This window comes from Leucopleurus acutus (assembly GCF_964270905.1).
Source record: "Leucopleurus acutus genome assembly, chromosome: 8".
NCBI classification, from domain to species: domain Eukaryota; kingdom Metazoa; phylum Chordata; class Mammalia; order Artiodactyla; family Delphinidae; genus Leucopleurus; species Leucopleurus acutus.
In genome coordinates, this window is record NC_139151.1 from 79,008,516 (window position 1) to 79,025,380 (window position 16,865).

The following is a 16,865-nucleotide window of genomic DNA, read 5'->3' on the forward strand; positions in this document are numbered from 1 at the left end:
CTTGATGGCTTGGATTCACAAAGGTGAACATGAAGGTGAATTTGAAGCTGGAGAAAACAGAATGGCTCTACCTAACAGAATAAGAAAAATGTGCAGTTTGGGGAGCAATCCAGGACAGAAGGTGAAAGGGGCCAGGAGAGGAGGTGGCCTGAAGCTAGGGAGAAGCACCCAGTGCAAGGTCCCAGGGCCTGGGGGAGGGGTGTCAGGGAACAGGGATACCTGATGTTCAGTTTGAAGTTCTTTGCATTTTGACAACATAAACTGTTCTTCTATGTCTCAACCATGTTCTCAGAGTTTCAGTAAAATCTAGTAAATACATACATGGCTTTGTGTGAGTGAGGCTTCCATGCAAATCCAGGAAAGGCTTGAGTTTCACTGCTGGGTAGGTGAGGAAAAGAGATAGCTTGTGTGCTAGCAAACTCAGACTGCAGGAGTTAGGGACCAGGGTGACAATGAATTCAGTTCCTAAGAATTAACTAAATCTTCCAGTGCTTTCTCCACTTCTAAAGGCAAAGTGAATTGAATTGACGGTCTCCTTTTACCTTTTTCAATTTTCTTCTCTACATTTAAGACATAGCATGACACCACATGCTATGGTAAAGTATACATAAGAAGTGGTAAAGAATATAAAACTTAGGACTTAAATAGATATGGGTCTGAATTCCAGCTCCACTTTGCTATGTGATTCTAAGCCTCGGTTTCCTAACCTATTAAATGGGAGTAAATAATACATTCCTTCTAATGATCATTCCTTCATTCCTTGTAAAGGATCAATGAGATAAACTATGTGCGATGTTTGCCGTGGTAACTGATATACAGTAGCACTCAGTGAACGGTAGTTGCTCTTGTTCCCCTGTTGGTGGCGGTGGTGTTGGTGATGATGGAGCCAACAACCACACTGGCAATGACTCTTCCTGATTATACAGCTCCTATAGTTTAGGGGAGGGGGAAAAGGACTGGTTAAACAGTTTTTTAAGACAAAAGGAAATAGATCTTGCAAATCTGTTCTACTGATCTTCCTTGGACCATGAAGCGAACATGAAATAAACTTTACTGTACTTGTCACTGAGATGTGAAGATTGTTTCTTATCAAAATGCCCCTGGCATGTGCTAATGCAGGCACCACCCCATACCAGCCAAGTTTAGTGGGGCTATTGAAAGGAAGGAGGTTGGTGAATTAGGTATGAATTTATACAAAGAGACAAGTGAATAATGACCTCTGTCCAAAGCCTTGTCAAGTCAAATGTACTATGCTTGGCTTTTCTCTCATGCTATCTAATCTTTCCCCTGTTAGGATTCAAGTGGATAATTTTTCTCCATGGGAGATTTTATATATATATGTGTGTGTGTGTGTGTGTGTGTGTGTGTGTGTGTGTGTGTGTGTGTATGGGTGTGTGTATACCTTTTCCCAATTCACATTTAATTAATTTCTAATTTTCTACCCTCAATACCCTTTTAGGACAGAATCTTTTTTTTTTAACCTTTATTGAGATATAATTGATGTTTAACATTGTGTAAATTTGTGGTGTACAACATCATTCTGACATGCACATATTGCAAAATTATTACCACAGTAGGATTAACTAACACCTCACATAATTACTATTTCTTATTTGAGGTGAGAACGTTTAAGATCTACTTTCTTAGCAACTTTCAAATATGTAATATAGCACTGTTCACTACAGACACCATGATGTACTTTAGATCCCCAGAAATTATTCATCTTCTGAATCCAAGTTTGTTAAAACTTTGACCAATGTCTCCCCATTTTCCCAACCCTTCAGCCCCTGGCAACCACCATTCCACTGTTTCTATGAGTTTGGCTTTTTTAGATTTCATATATAAGTGATATCACACAGTATGTCTTTCTCTGTCAGATTTATTTCACCACAAAATGCCCTCAAGGCATTATCATTAGCATAATGCCCTCAAGGTCCAACCGTATTGTTCAAATGGCAAGATTTCCTTCTTTCTCATATGTGCACACACACATACATACAATGGAATATTATTATATAACCTCATTTTTATCTATTCATCCATTAATGGACACTTAGATTGTTCCCATATCTTGGCTACTGTAAATAATGCTGCAATGAGCATGGGAGTATAGATATATGTTCAAGATCCTGGTTTCATTTTCTTGAATATATACCCAGAAGTGGGATTGCTAGATCATATGGTACTTCTATTATAATTTTTTGAGAAACCTCCATCTTGTTTCCATAGTGGTTGTACCAATTTACATTCCCACCAACAGTGCACAAGGGTTCCCTTGTCTCTTCATCCTCTCTAGCACTTATTATCTCTATTTAAATTAGAGCCATTCTAGCAGATGTGAGGTGATATCTCATTGTGGTTTTGATTTGCATTTCCCTGATTATTAGTGATGTTGAGCACTTCTTTATGTACTGTTGGCAATTTGGATGTCTTCTTTGGAAAAGATTTAGTCTATTTAGTTCCTCTTTCAATTTCTTAATCAGATTGTTTGGGGTTTTTGTTATTGAGTTTTATGAGTTTCTTATGTATTTTGAATATTAACCTCTTATCAGATCAATGGTTTGCAAATATTTTCTCCCATTCAGTTGATTGCATTTTCATTTTGTCTGTCATTTCTCTTGCTGTGTAGAAGTTTTTTTTATTTTGATATAGTCTCATTTATTTTTGCTTTTGTTGCTTGTGCTTTTGGTGTCATATCTAAAACATTGTTGCCAAGACCAATGTCAAGGAGCTTTCTCCCTATGTTTCCTTCTAGGAGTTTTATAGTTTCAGGTCTTACATTTAGGTCTTTAGTCCATTTCAAGTTAATTTTTTTGAGTGGTGTAAAATAGAGATCCAATTTCATTCCTCTACTTTCCCAACACCATTTATTAAAGAGACTATCCCTTCCCCATTGAGTATTCTTTGCTCCCTTGTCAAATATTAATTCACTGTATCTTCAGGGGTTTATTACTAGGCTCTCAATTCTGTTCCATTGATCTATGTGTCTGTTTTTATGTCAGTTCCATACTGTTTTGATTCCTATAGCTTTGCAATATAGTTTGAAATCAGTAAGTGTGATGCCTCCAGCTTTGTTCTTCTTTCTCAAGATTGCTTTGGCCATTCGAGGTCTGTTGTGGTCCCATATGAATTTTAAGATTGTTTTTTCTGATTCTATGATGAATACCATAGACAGGGATTGCACTGAATCTATAGTTGATTTGGGGTAGTATGGACATTTTAACAATATTAATTCTTCTGGGTGGGATGGGAAAGAAGTGGGCCTCTTTGGCAGAGTCTTGCACAATTGGGGAGCTGGGTGCTCACTCAAATTCTTTCCCCCCCACCTATCCCAGGAGAAATCACAGCTGAGAAGGGCTCTCTTGGCACTGAGCTGTGCTGCCTTGGGGGAAGGTTGACAAGTAAAGTCAAACTGGCCCTCTTACCCTCTCCAAAGCATCCAGACACGTTTGTTTGCTTGCTTGCTTGCTTGCTCGTTTTGCTCCAGTGGTGTGCTGGAAATTTTCTGCTGGACTCCTGAGCATCCACAAAGACTGTCTCACCCATGAGGGATTGTCTAAGACAGCCCTGATTCTCCAGGTCTCGCAGACAATGGCCAGGAGGGACTGGAACTGGTTCACAGGCCACTATAGGGTCTACAATTGAGACTGAGGTCTGTATGACTATTACCTAATGCACAGGTGGGTGATACTTTTCCTGAGTCCCTTGGCATATGGTGCTGGATCCCACAGCCCCCATAAAGGCACTTTTGTTTGTGGATGGATGCCAAATTGTTGTTGTTGAGGGGGGAATATGAATGAAGGACATCTTGCTTGGCTATCTTGCTGATGTCTAGAACCATCATTCTTGATACCTCTGGCCAATCTCCTTTCTGACACAGCCACCCTGCATGTCCTCTTTCTGGTCCAGTGGCTGCAGAGGATACTGTTGACTAGAACTTGGCACACACATTTTACCAGGTTGTCTTTGTCTGGGGCCCATCATTTTGTTTTCGGTCTGCAAGATAATACCTCCCCCAAGCTGTAGAAGCCAAAAGGAATTTATTTCCTTCAAAAGAAGTTTCAGGAGATGCTATATCACTGGCTTAGACAAATCCAGTTTGATTACATTCATTGTCTCCTTGTCTCCCCTCACACAACAGTCAGGTTTCTCAATGAAGGTTTAATGTGAAACTGAGCCCTTCCAGTTTCACTTTTCCATTGGTACAAAAGCCCTACCTTGGAAAATGAGAGTGAGAAGTGTTCATTAGTCACAGGACTTCAGATCTTTTCAGTGAGCAATAAGGAAGATGGAAATAGTCCTTTACCAGAATCAAGGCTCAAAGACATAAAAGCATACTTAAAAGGAAAGGTCCATAAACCAAAGGAAAAAGAAACAATTGGCTTAAAGAAATAAAACTATAAGTGACAAGCTCTTTTGGGGGGGTGGGGTGGGAAAGCCATATTTTAAGACATGATTGACATGACATTGATAAATGTTCTTTCTACTATCCAAAGTCACTTCTAGGAGATTGGTTTCTTTAAAAACAAATCTGCTGAATAGTCCATCATCACCAGGGTATTTCAGTATATTTTTTCCAAGCTATTAATCTTACCATTTATTCTCTCTTCTTTAACTAGGCAGGAAACCTCATTTTATGCAATGAGGTGAAAAATAGCTTCTGAATCTGACCTGGTTTTTGAGACACAGCTATGTTCTCTAAACTTCACTAGGTCTTAGTTTCTCTACATGTAAACTAAGGAAAATAATACCTACATTATAGAGTTATTTTAAGGATTAAATGAGAAACGTTATTTACTTATTGTTACCGTAATAAAGAATATAATTACTATATTATTACATGCAAAGTACTTTGTTAGGGACTTAGACAAATTAACATATACAATCAATCCCATGTGATACACACTAATACCAACCCCACTTTGCAAATGTGAAAACAGAGGCACAAAATAGTTAAGTAACTTGCACAGGGTCGCTCTCTGTAATCAAAGAGGTACAGATGTTCAAAGGGGAAATAGAATGTTTACAAAAGTGTGGGCAGAATTAAGGGAACAAGTATAAGTGATGGATCCAGGGACTACCCAACAAAAGGTCATTATCACCTCTAGGCATGAAGGGATATGAGAAGAGAAGAGTAGCTGAAACCAGGTGAGAGATGTACACAGAAGAGAGATGGCCACAGAGACAGAAACCCAGCCACTGCCAAAACCACAGCATGGCAGGAAAGGAGAGAGGGGATGAACATCCTGATCTTTTCTCCCATTTTCTAATCCTCTGTCAGCACCTACCATCTCATTGATCAAACCCAACTGCAAGTTAGAGGTCAGGGGAGCCCAGGTGACTTAGAACATAGAGATCAGCCTCGTGGGGCATGGAGCTGGCTGAGGATAGACCAGGAAGGGCAAGTGGAGAAAAATTAAAACATGGTTTTAGAGCTAGGATTCAAATCCCTGTTTGTACCTGCTCACTCTATTGATTCTTGAGCATAAACCAGTTGTTAGCTTTTCTCCTCCATGTCTGTGAAGCCCGAGTGTGTCATCTCCAAGTCCACCTTGAAACCAAACATTCACTGAAAATCGTGACTCATAATTTTAATAAAGATATGTCATCAGGAGGGCTCACAGCACAAGGAGCACAAATGGTTCACTTGAAAGTGTTCCCATTAGACAGGTTTTATCCGCAAGTCACTCCTCCTGGCTCTAGCCACGAGGTGCCTCCTTGCCCCTCACCCTGTACATTCGGCAGTTCTTGGATCCTTTATCATGTCCCTTTTATCTTACTTGCAAACACAAGAGCCCTCCTTATTTTTAAACCTGGAAATATCCTGACACTATCCTCCCCCAGTTCCTAGAGGTTTCCTTCCACAGCTAGGTGGGTTGAAGAAACTTTTCTGCAAAAGATGTCCCTCTCCACAAAGAATTCTCACATCATCTACTAAGAAAACATGTGTTTTTTATCAATGCATATGTGTGCATAGAGCTTGACATAGTGCTTGCACAGAAGAGGGCTCATTACATGAGAATGAGTAGTAGCAGCAGATGCAGTAGTAATAGTACTGTCACTTTGCCCAAGTAGGGTGACACAGAAAGCTTACAGTGACTGTAGACAATGATGAAAATGCAGAAGAGCCACGTTCTAGGCAAGGGAGACAATGTTTCCCTGAGAGTATCCTGAAACCCTTCCCAGAGGGCACACAGCAACCTCTGATGCCATAATGTGTTTCAACTCCACCCCTTCAATACGGGGACTGCTCTTCTCCAGAATCACTCTCCTAGGCACCTTCATCCAAAAGGCGATTTTTTTTTAACAAGTTACAGATGTTTTTCTTTTCCTGAGAAATGCCCTAATGCATATTATTTTTCCAAATGTTGAGTTTCATGCCATGAAATTTGTATTCCTGGCCTTGGGTTAGTATGATATAAGAAACTTGAACAACCATGACCAATGGAGGGATAATCTTTTGTTTTTTAACTTTTAACAGACATTTTTGAAATTGTCTGTAAGTCTTCTACGCTTTCATACATTTGTCTAAACCAAAGTGCACTTTCCTGTCCAAATATGTGGCGAGTTTGAGTGTATTCCCATGACATTGCCTTCATTCGCCTCTACAATCTATCAAATATTTTAAACACAGAAGACATATAAGGTGAAAGAGACTTGTTTGCAGGTTATTAAATCTTCATCCATTTCCTTGCTTTAAATAGTAAACTTTGACACCTACAAAATGGGTAGCTGTGTGAGTGGGAATGAGAGCATGCCTAGAACATGGAGATAACATCACAGACACAAGGTGGTCTGTTTCACTGCGAAAATACAGATACTTCTATTCCAATGCAAGTTTTCACTAAGTAATTTGGATAAAACCCATGGCTCTGTCCATACCTCACGACCTCATCACTGCCATCCTGAGGCCCCATCACCTCTCGCTGCACTAGCTTCTGTATCAAATGCCTCTTGAATACAGCCTGCCCTCACTGTACCAACTTCCACAGACTCTTGCTCTGTTCCTGCTGCTTGGAATGTGGGATGCTCGTGGGAACCACTCAGTCATCCTGCCTTATGCCCAAACCTGCCACTGCAAGGGAGTTAACACCCGCAAGAATGACCTGGACCAATGGAGGCAGGAGCTAAATAGTTCAGAAGTGTATCCCCACCTGGCCTTAGAGGTCCCCAGTGGGATATAGGCCCAGGTGTCTACAGAGTTTATCAGCATCTTCCACACCACTGGATTGACTTTGCCTTCTTTCTTGTCTAATACTCCCTAGTCCTCCACTTCTGTTCCTTGGATCACTTCCCAAAACAAACTACCTACACACAAGCCTTTGCTTCGGTCTCAGCTTTGTGGAGGAACCCAGGCTGTAACAGCCTCCTAACTCTCCCCAGCTATCTCTTTGAACCTTCTGTCATCTGTTCTCAAGCAGCCAGAGATGTCTTCTAAAATATCAATCCTACCAGGTCATTCCCTTGCTCAAATACTTCTAACAGCTTCCATCACACTCAGAAGAAAACCCAAAGTCCATTCAATAGTTCCCAAGATTCAGCCTGATCCCATCTCTGGTCCCTCTCTGCTTTATTTTATTTTTCTCCCTACCACTTACACCATGTGACATTATATTGTGTATTTTCTGTTTATGGACCATCTCCTCTATTGGAATGCAAGCTCCATGACAACAGGGACTTGTCCAGCTTGCTTACCACTATATCCCCGGTGTGTGGCCCAGTGCCTGACTATGTAGGCATCAAAAAATATTTGTCAAATAAATAATGGGACACATGATTTCCATTATGCACATGGTTGTAACGCTAGACTTAACATTATAACAGACAAAGAGGAAAAAAAACCTTGCTGTCAGCTGCTTTGTTGGAGTGACTTTGGGATATGTTTATCCAACAATGGGTGAAAAATGTGATAAAAATGGCTAAGAAGCTTTGTGCCAATGATGGTCTTGATGAGGATTGAAAAGCAAAGGCCCTTCCTCTTGATCAAAAGCTAGATGTAATGAAGGCTGGATTTACCTAGGAATATCTAGCTTTATAACTATAGACTTAAAGCTATAAAAACACCGGTATTATTGAAATGCCTGTGGGCAAAATTACCCTATTGTTGTGAGTCTGAATGCTCCAGCCCCAACTCCCACACTTTCTCTTTGAAAAAATGATTTTTAAGATTATTTTTTGTACTAAAAAGTCTTCTTAGTAATGCAACTGTAACACTATAGCACAGATCATACCCCTGCCTTAGTGAATGAGAGAGAGAAGAGCTGAGTCTAATCTCCAAGAAAGTTTTCTTGACACATAAAAGGAAGTCTCAGAGTAAACTATGACATAGCCCTCAGAAATCACTACCATAATCTGAAAAGAAGATAGAGGCCTGAGGAGAATGTCCCCTGTTAAGGCCATACTTACTAAAATTAAGCATGAGTGACAACTCCAGAGAGACATCTCCAGACAGCCATCGTGCGTTTGGTTGGCAGGCACTATGGTACCCAGCCCTCAGGTATAGCCCCAGGTCTAACACTAACTAGCTCTGTGAGCTCGAAAAAGTCACTTTCGTCTCAAATGCTCTCAAGGTCTAAGACTATCTCATTCACTGATATATTCAGCGTCCACCATAGTGCCTGACACAAGGGAAATGCCCAATAGAGTGGTGCTGAATGAGTGTGTTTGCAGAAGTAGGTAAGGCATAACACGTACTCTTAAAGGCCTAGTGTAACTTTAACAAGAATCAATGTGAATTATTAACATTTCTCTTTCTTCTTGAGATATGCATTTGTATTTTTGCCAGCACTTTATTCCCTGTGTTAAATTAGCTATTTGTGTCCATGGACAACATGATTCTCATGATGTAATTAGATTACTCTTTTTCAAATTAGAAAAGAATCATGTCCAGCCAACAGAGATTGTTGTGTGAGTAGATATAAACTGTTATATACAAATTGGACATTATGACATGATTTTGGCTTGAAATTCCCATTGAAACCAAAGATATTCTGAAGGTTCTTCATGGAAGGAACATTGGCTGCTAGATCAGGAGACCTAGACAAGTGATTTTGGACAAGTTACTTCTTCTCTCTGAGCCTCAGGATTTGCATTTGTAAAATGAAGGTATCTGAGGAAATGACTAATCTCTTCCCAGGCTAGACATGGGCTGACTACTGTGAACACCAAGGTATTTTTTGGACATATATGAGGGAAGCTTCCATTTGGTCTGCCCATGGGTTCTGGAGGAAGGGAGGGAAGAGACTGAGTAGCCACTATCTGTTGTTACAAAGAAAGCTACCCCAAATTTGATGGCTTAAAATAACAATGTATGATTTTATTCCACAAGTCTGTGGGTTGACTGGGCTCAGCTGAGAGGTTTATCTGCTCCTTAGAGGGTAGAGTGTAGCAGTCATTCAAGTGCTGCCTTCAGCTGTGAGCTCAGCTGAGGCAGGAATGTCTAATTTGGCTCTCATATTACAGCATCTTTCCATTGGCCTCTCATCACTCAGTGTGGTCGATCCGGAGCTTGTTTGCAGCCTGGAGCCTGGATGCTAAGAGGAAGTGTTTCTAGAGGACATGTTCCCACGTGCAAGTTTTTATCAAGCCTCTGCTTGCATCACATTTATTAATGTCCCATCGGCCAAAGCAAGTCACTTGGCCAAGCCCAGAATCAAGGTGGGGGGATGGGGACAACAGAAGAGCAAGAATATCAGGACGAGTAGCCCACTGTAAGACCAATAAGTACAAAATGGATACAGAACTTTGTAGATTAAGATGTTTCTAGAGAGCTTGATCATTTTCCCTCAAAGAACCTGTTTCCTTTGTTGTCCAGATTTCATCACACCACTGGAGGTCACTGCTTCCAGCTGGGGCAGATCAACCTCTTGCAATCATTAAGCATTTCCTTCTGAGAAATATACCCATGACATAAATGACAATTTCAGCATTATAGGAGTTATCTGTTGTTCACCATACATGAAACAGTTTGCCACCATTAATCACATTCCCTGCGATAATCCAGTGAATAATGAGAGAGGCTGTATGGTTTGAAGGGCTAGACAAAGAATGAAAGGAAGAGATTTTAATTTTGTCTTTGGAAGGGTCCAGCAACAAACATTGATTGATACCCTTCAGTGTACTCAGACATGTACTGGGCAACTAGATTGTGACAATAGAGGAGAAATACAATAAAAACTTCAATATACCAAAATATAACTAGAAGGCATCTTATCTTATTGGTATTACATACCAAAAACAATAATAACAATTATTACAAGGATTACTGCTACTTTTGTTACTATTTTACTTTATAAAAATCACTGTTTTCTGTGATTTTTACATGCATTTGTTCATTTAATCCTCACAGCAATCCTATAAGAACGGTACTAACATTCCCATTTTACAGATCAGAAAACTTGGGCTTAGAGAGGTTAAATAGCTTTCCAATGTTGCTCAAGAAATTAGAGGCAAAGAAAGGGTTCAAATGTGTGTACTAATTTATCCAGCCACCATTTACTGGACGCTTTCTATATGCCAAACTGAATCTCTATTCTATATTATCACCCATTCCATGTTCAACAGTAGCTTCTCAATCATATGCCCAGAGGAGTTCAAAAGAGAATGAATGAATAGATGTTGGGGGAAAAAAAACCTACAGTGAAATGAGTTTCTGCCCTTAGTCAAGAGTTGAGTCTCTGGGACGCAGCACCACAATGCAGCACCCCACCTGTGGTGCATGAAAGGTTACATGTGACTTACACTCTTCCTTGGAAGCTCATTGCATCTACCTCCCTGATCTGGGGCTGCTGCCTTCCTAACCCTCCTGGACAGGAGTAGGTCCTGCATGACTTTGAGATGCTGTTGCTCTACTGACATCATCTTTCATCGTCATTTTCATCATCGACTTGGACATGTTAAGTGCTGTTGATGACTAAAGGTCAAGTCTTGGGGATAAAAAATAAGAGAAATGATGCAAACTTGGATCCTATATTCTTGCTTCAACTGTCAAATTTAGGCAATAAGAACCTTTTCCAGAATGCTGAAACTGCAAGTACTTTAAAAATATGGAATATTTCGTGATATTTTTTAGTCTTTATTATGAAGGCATGAAAGAAGAATGTTATCTTGGTACATTCTGGGGGTGGTGGTGGGGAATTTCAGTTTGTTTTGAGTGTACATTTACAGTAAAATGCACCAGCCCTATGGCCTCAAGAATTTGGATTAAATGAGATTTTCCTGGGTAAGGCACAGATTTGGCCCTTGCAGTCATGTCTGGATGAAAAGCCGGTCTTCTTTACAAGAAACAACTCAAAGAAAATGTAAGGCTGGAAAAAGGCAATCAAAAGAGACAATAAAGTGTAGTAGGAATCCAGAGAAGACTTAGACTAGCTGGGTGGCCTGTCCCGAATAAACATCGTTGGGAGTTGGAGAGCTGCCTCGGAGTGGGAAGTGAAGACTGAGATGCGTAATTGAATGAACAAATAGGGGAAGAGTATTAAGTTGCATCTTCCCCACATGGGGTCTTGAGGAGAAGGGATGTACTTCCAAGAAGATGGAGTAAGTGGCTGCCTTTCTAGTTTCATCTGAAGAAGGCTAACAGCCTTTCTTCCTAAGAAAATGCTCTGGCCGCCCTATTACAGTGAGTAGAGTGACCACAAATATCAGGAATTTAAAGACCACTATTGATTTGGAATGAGAAAGAGTTACCACAGGGGAAAGAGAGACTAAGTCATTACCATCCATAAACTCCTTAAACCAAATGATTTCTGATGTGTGTTTGTGTGTGTGTGTGTGTGTGTGTGTATTTTTTAACAGAGGGACGCTTTCTGGGTGATTGAGAAACGAGTGATGTTTTCCTTCTTTATATTTTTCTGAACCTTATAGATTTTTATAATGATGAATAATCTTTCGGCGTTGAGGAAATATGCATAATGAGACAGAGATAGATGCTATGAGGAAAGGGCACTCAGGACAGGTAAGCTTTGGTACAGGTCAGGAGAAGGAAGAGGAGGTCTGCAAATGAAATCAGTGGCTCTGGTAGGGACAGTGTGACGTCATTACTGGAGGCCAGAGAAAAGGTCAAAGGAAAAGGGGAATTAAAAAAAAAAACTTTACCTGTTTCACATCTTTTTCCTAAAAATAAGCTGCATAGAAAAACAGTGTCAGAACCATTCAAAAGAAAGAAACCACAGACTTAGAAAACTAGACACAAACATATTTTTAAGCCCTCTGAGTGATAAGATAGAAGGGGTTTGATTCTCCCAGTTGTATGTACAGAACATTCTCCTAATCCCCATTTCTGTGAGAAAGCCAGGTTCTTTAATATAAAGCACTGAATTTTATGACAGGAATGTAAGTAAAGCCTTTGTATAAATGTATGTTTTTCATTATAAATGAGAAGGCCACGTATTTCAAGATAGAGAAGAAAATTTGCTCATAACATAATTTTGCATTGTGTTCTTGCCATTTACCATATATCACATAGCAGAATCATTATTCTATGTTGAGATGTAGTCTGCAAAACCACCTTTTAAATGACCACCTACTATTGTGTATCATAATTTATAACTTTCCTTTCAAATATGTTCAGTGTGTGAAGTAGCCAATGCGTCCAATCGGAAATGTTACCTAGACAGCTATAGACAGATTTTGTTTCTTAGTTGAAGCATTTAACTCTTGGCTTTCTATTTAATGGAAAGGTCTCTAATTTTTTCCATGGGCTCATTAAGTTATTAATGCCTGAAGAAAGGACTCTCCCTAAGGACAGTCAACATACTTTCTGAGCTAGCATATTTATCAAGTGTGTGAATGGCCCAGGAGGTGGGAAGCATAGCCACTATGGTAGATGACAGGTTCTGAATCCAAAAAGAATTTGATAGGCTGAAAGAACAATAAGGTGCATCAAAGAAGACAGCACATTATAGGGTAAGAGTTGAAAGAATTGGGATTTATTTTTTTATGGTAGTGTGCATCTGTTAATCCCTTATCCTCAATTTATCCCTCCCCACCTTCCCCTTTGGTAACCATAAGTTTGTTTTCTATGTCTGTGAGTCTATTTCTGTTTTGTAAATAAGTTCATTTGTACTCTTTTTTAGATTCCACATATAAGTGATATCATATAATTGTCTTTGTATGACTTACTTCACTTAGTATGATAATCTCTAGGTCCATCCATGTTGCTGCAAATGGCATTATTTCATTCTTTTTTATGGCTGAGTAATATGGCATTGTATATACGTACCACATCTTCTTTATCCATTCATCTTTTGATGAACACTTAGGTTACTTCCATGTCTTGGCTATTGTGAATAGTGGTGCTGTGAACATTGGGGTGCCTGTATCTTTTTGAATTAGACCTTTTGTCTTTTTCCAGATATATGCCCAGGAGTGGGATTGCTGGATCGTATGGTAACTTCAGATCTTGGGATTTTCTGAAGAGAGAAAAGAAACCTTAGAATGGACAAGGTAATGGTCTTCAAATATGGGGGCAGGAAGGGGCTTCATTATGAAAAGGGAATTCTAAAGAGAACTGTAATCAAAGATAACCATGAATATAAGGTTCTAATAAGAAATTACTTCGTTTTTTATAAATTTATTTATTTATTTATTTTTGGCTGTGTTGGGTCTTCGTTTCTGTGCGAGGGCTTTCTCTAGTTGTGGCAAGCGGGGGCCACTTATTTTCCTCTCCCGTTGCGGAGCACAGGCTCCAGACGCGCAGGCTCAGCAGCCATGGCTCACGGACCCAGCAGCTCCGCGGCATGTGGGATCTTCCCGGAAAGGGGCACGAACCCGTGTCCCCTGCATCGGCAGGCGGACTCTCAACCACTGCGCCACCAGGGAAGCCCGGGGGCCACTCTTCATCGCGGTGCGTGGGCCTCTCACTATCGTGGCCTCTCTTGTTGCGGAGCACAGGCTCCAGACGCTCAGGCTCAGTAGTTGTGGCTCACGGGCCCAGTTGCTCCGCAGCATGTGGGATCTTCCCAGACCAGGGCTCGAACCCGTATCCCCTGCATTGGCAGGCAGACTCTCAACCACTGCGCCACCAGGGAAGCCCTACTTCATTTTTTAAAAAGAAAGAAGTTACTTCATAGCACATGGAGCTGTTAAACAAAAAGTAATCCACTGTCATTTGTTCATTTATTCCACAAATATTTGTTGAGCACACCTACTACATGCTAGCGCTGTGCTGGGTACTGAGGATACAGCTGTGAGCAAGACAGTCATGGTCCCTGCCCTCAGAGACAGACTGAAGCAAAACAAACAATGAAACTAACAAAAAATTACAAGTTTGTATGTCATAAACAATAAAAGGACAAAGGTGAGTAAGAGGAATGCGCCACAAGCAAACAGTCAGGACAGACCTTTCCATGTAGGTGCCGTTTCGTGGAGGCCTAAAGAATGAGGCGCCAGTTTCATAGTCATGGAAAGAGTGTTCCAGGCCACAGCTCTGGGGCAAAGAAACGAGTTTGTGTGTCTGAAAAAACGAAAGAAGGCATTGGGGCTGGAACACAGTGTGTGAGGGGGATAACAATGAGAGAGAAGTTTGGAGACATAGGTAGAAAGCAGAGCTTTGTGGGGAGAATAAGAAGAGTAGATTTTAATCAGAAGGCAATGAGAAGCTGTTAAGAGGCTTAAACAGGGACCAACCTGACTGATTTTTGTTTTTAAAAGAGCCCTCTAGCCACGGTGTGGAGAATAGATAGGAGAGAGGCTGCAGCAGAAACAGGGAGACCAGTAGAGGCCACTGCAGTGGTCCAGGTGAGAGAAGATGGTGGCTCAGGCTGGAAGGGTGGAAATGGAGAGAGAGAGGGGAGTGAGCAAAGCCAGGACAGCATCCTAGGAGGGGACACGCTCCAGGTCCCCAGAAGAGCTCAGTCAGAGCTGGGACAACCACTCCCTAGTGGGCCTAGGAAGGAATTCATTTCTCTTAAATCCCCCTTTAATTCTGCCACTCTACAAAAGACAGAGAAGACCATTCTCTAGTAGGAGGGGGAAGGGTAAGCTGTGATAAAGCGAGAGAGAGGCATGGACATAAATACACTACCAAACGTAAAGTGGATAGCTAGTGGGAAGCAGCCGCATAGCACAGGGACATCAGCTCAGTGCTTTGTGACTGCCTGGAGGAGTGGGATAGGGAGGGTGGGAGGGAGGGAGACGCAAGAGGGAAGAGACATGGGAACATATGTATATGTATAACTGATTCATTTTGTTATAAATCAGAAACTAACACACCATTGTAAAGCAATTATACTCTAAAAAAAAAAAAGAAGAAAAAAAAAGATAAAGTCTAGTGCAGGAAAAAAAAAAAAAACAGAGAAGAAATTCAAGAAGAGACGTCGGCATGTGAATAAAGCCCCTTGTGGGTTCAAGACATTGTTCCCATTGATTTACATGCACAGCCCCCATTTTTCTGAAACTTTTAGCCATGAAAGACACTAGGTTGGACCAAATTCCTCCAAAGAGTTAATTACTGGCCTGACCCCAGGAGGGTCAGAATAAAACAGGAGCATGTGGAAGGCATCAAGCTTACAACGTGAACATGAGCAGCTCTAATGGAAGCACTCCATTGCCAGGCACCGTCCCCATCATTCTACAAATTAGGCGGAGCCTCTGGAATCCCAGCTGTGCAGCTGCTGCACAGATGTGTGCTGGGCACTGGGATGAGAGCAGAGAAGGGAGGTTGGAGCATAAAGATTTATCCAAATCAAACTAGGGCTCTTGGTAATTAAGGAAATGACCACCAGTGCTGTCCTGACCGTGTAACCTGGAAGATCTTTTCGAAATGCGATCCTGCCCTCATTCTCATCCCCAAACTTAAACTCTGTTTAACACTGCTTTTGAGATGAAGACCAAAATCCCTAGCATGGTCTTTAAGTAAGAGGAGCATATGTCCTGGTTTGCCCAGAATAGTTGGAATTTATGCCTATTCGGGTCATTATCAATAGCCCTTCATCTTACGTTCACAGGTGTTTTGGTCTAGACAAGAAATCCTGGGGTCCCCATGCCTATAAGGTCCCATGTGGTCTCTCCATTGCTGGTGTCTCCATCCTCATTTCCTGCCATGCTCTGAGCAGACACCACACTGTACTTCTTTCGGTTCTTCCAATGCTCCATCATCTCTCCTGCTGTAGGAGGTTTACATAAGCTGTCCTCTACCTGGAAAGCGCCTACACTCCCCTCCCCTTCACCAAATCCCTGCTCCTCCTCCTTCAGATCCTTCCTGTCCAGGCACATTCTCCTTTAGATTATCTTTAGCTCCATGTATGTTCCTCTCCTCCACAGCACTTATCACAGTGGGTCTTATTTTATTTACATTTATTGGGGTGATTCTTTAATTAATGTTCAACTATCTCTCCTATTGCAATCAGGTCAGTGACCATGTCTTTTTGTGCTATTGAAAGTCAAATGCCAAGCAGATTTTGACTGACTGACTGAATCAATGAATAAATAATAAATGAGTTAATGAACAAATTACTGATTACTTTCTGGCTACTCTTGCCCAAACAAAACCAAACAAGATAAATAACAAAAAATTGTATGTTAATACACTAGGGTAATGGTAAGAGGTGACATGATTAAGATCTCTATAATATATTTATTGGTCTGTGAGTGTGTGTGTGTGTGTGTGTGTGTTTTCCAAATAAGTATTGACTTCCACACTGGTCATCTCTTAAAGCTGGACCCTTGTCCCAGAGACATAGCTTAAAATTCAGTGGATTTCTAAAACTCCCCTTTGGAACTTGCCTGAAAAGTCTTAGTAATACTCTATTAAATCTCCTCAATAATGGCAAGACTCCAACCTATGGAGGGAAGTTTTGATTTCTGGAAAAGCCAACTGACGTCTTGTACCAAGTCTGATGAATGAGCGTGGAGACCAAGCCAGA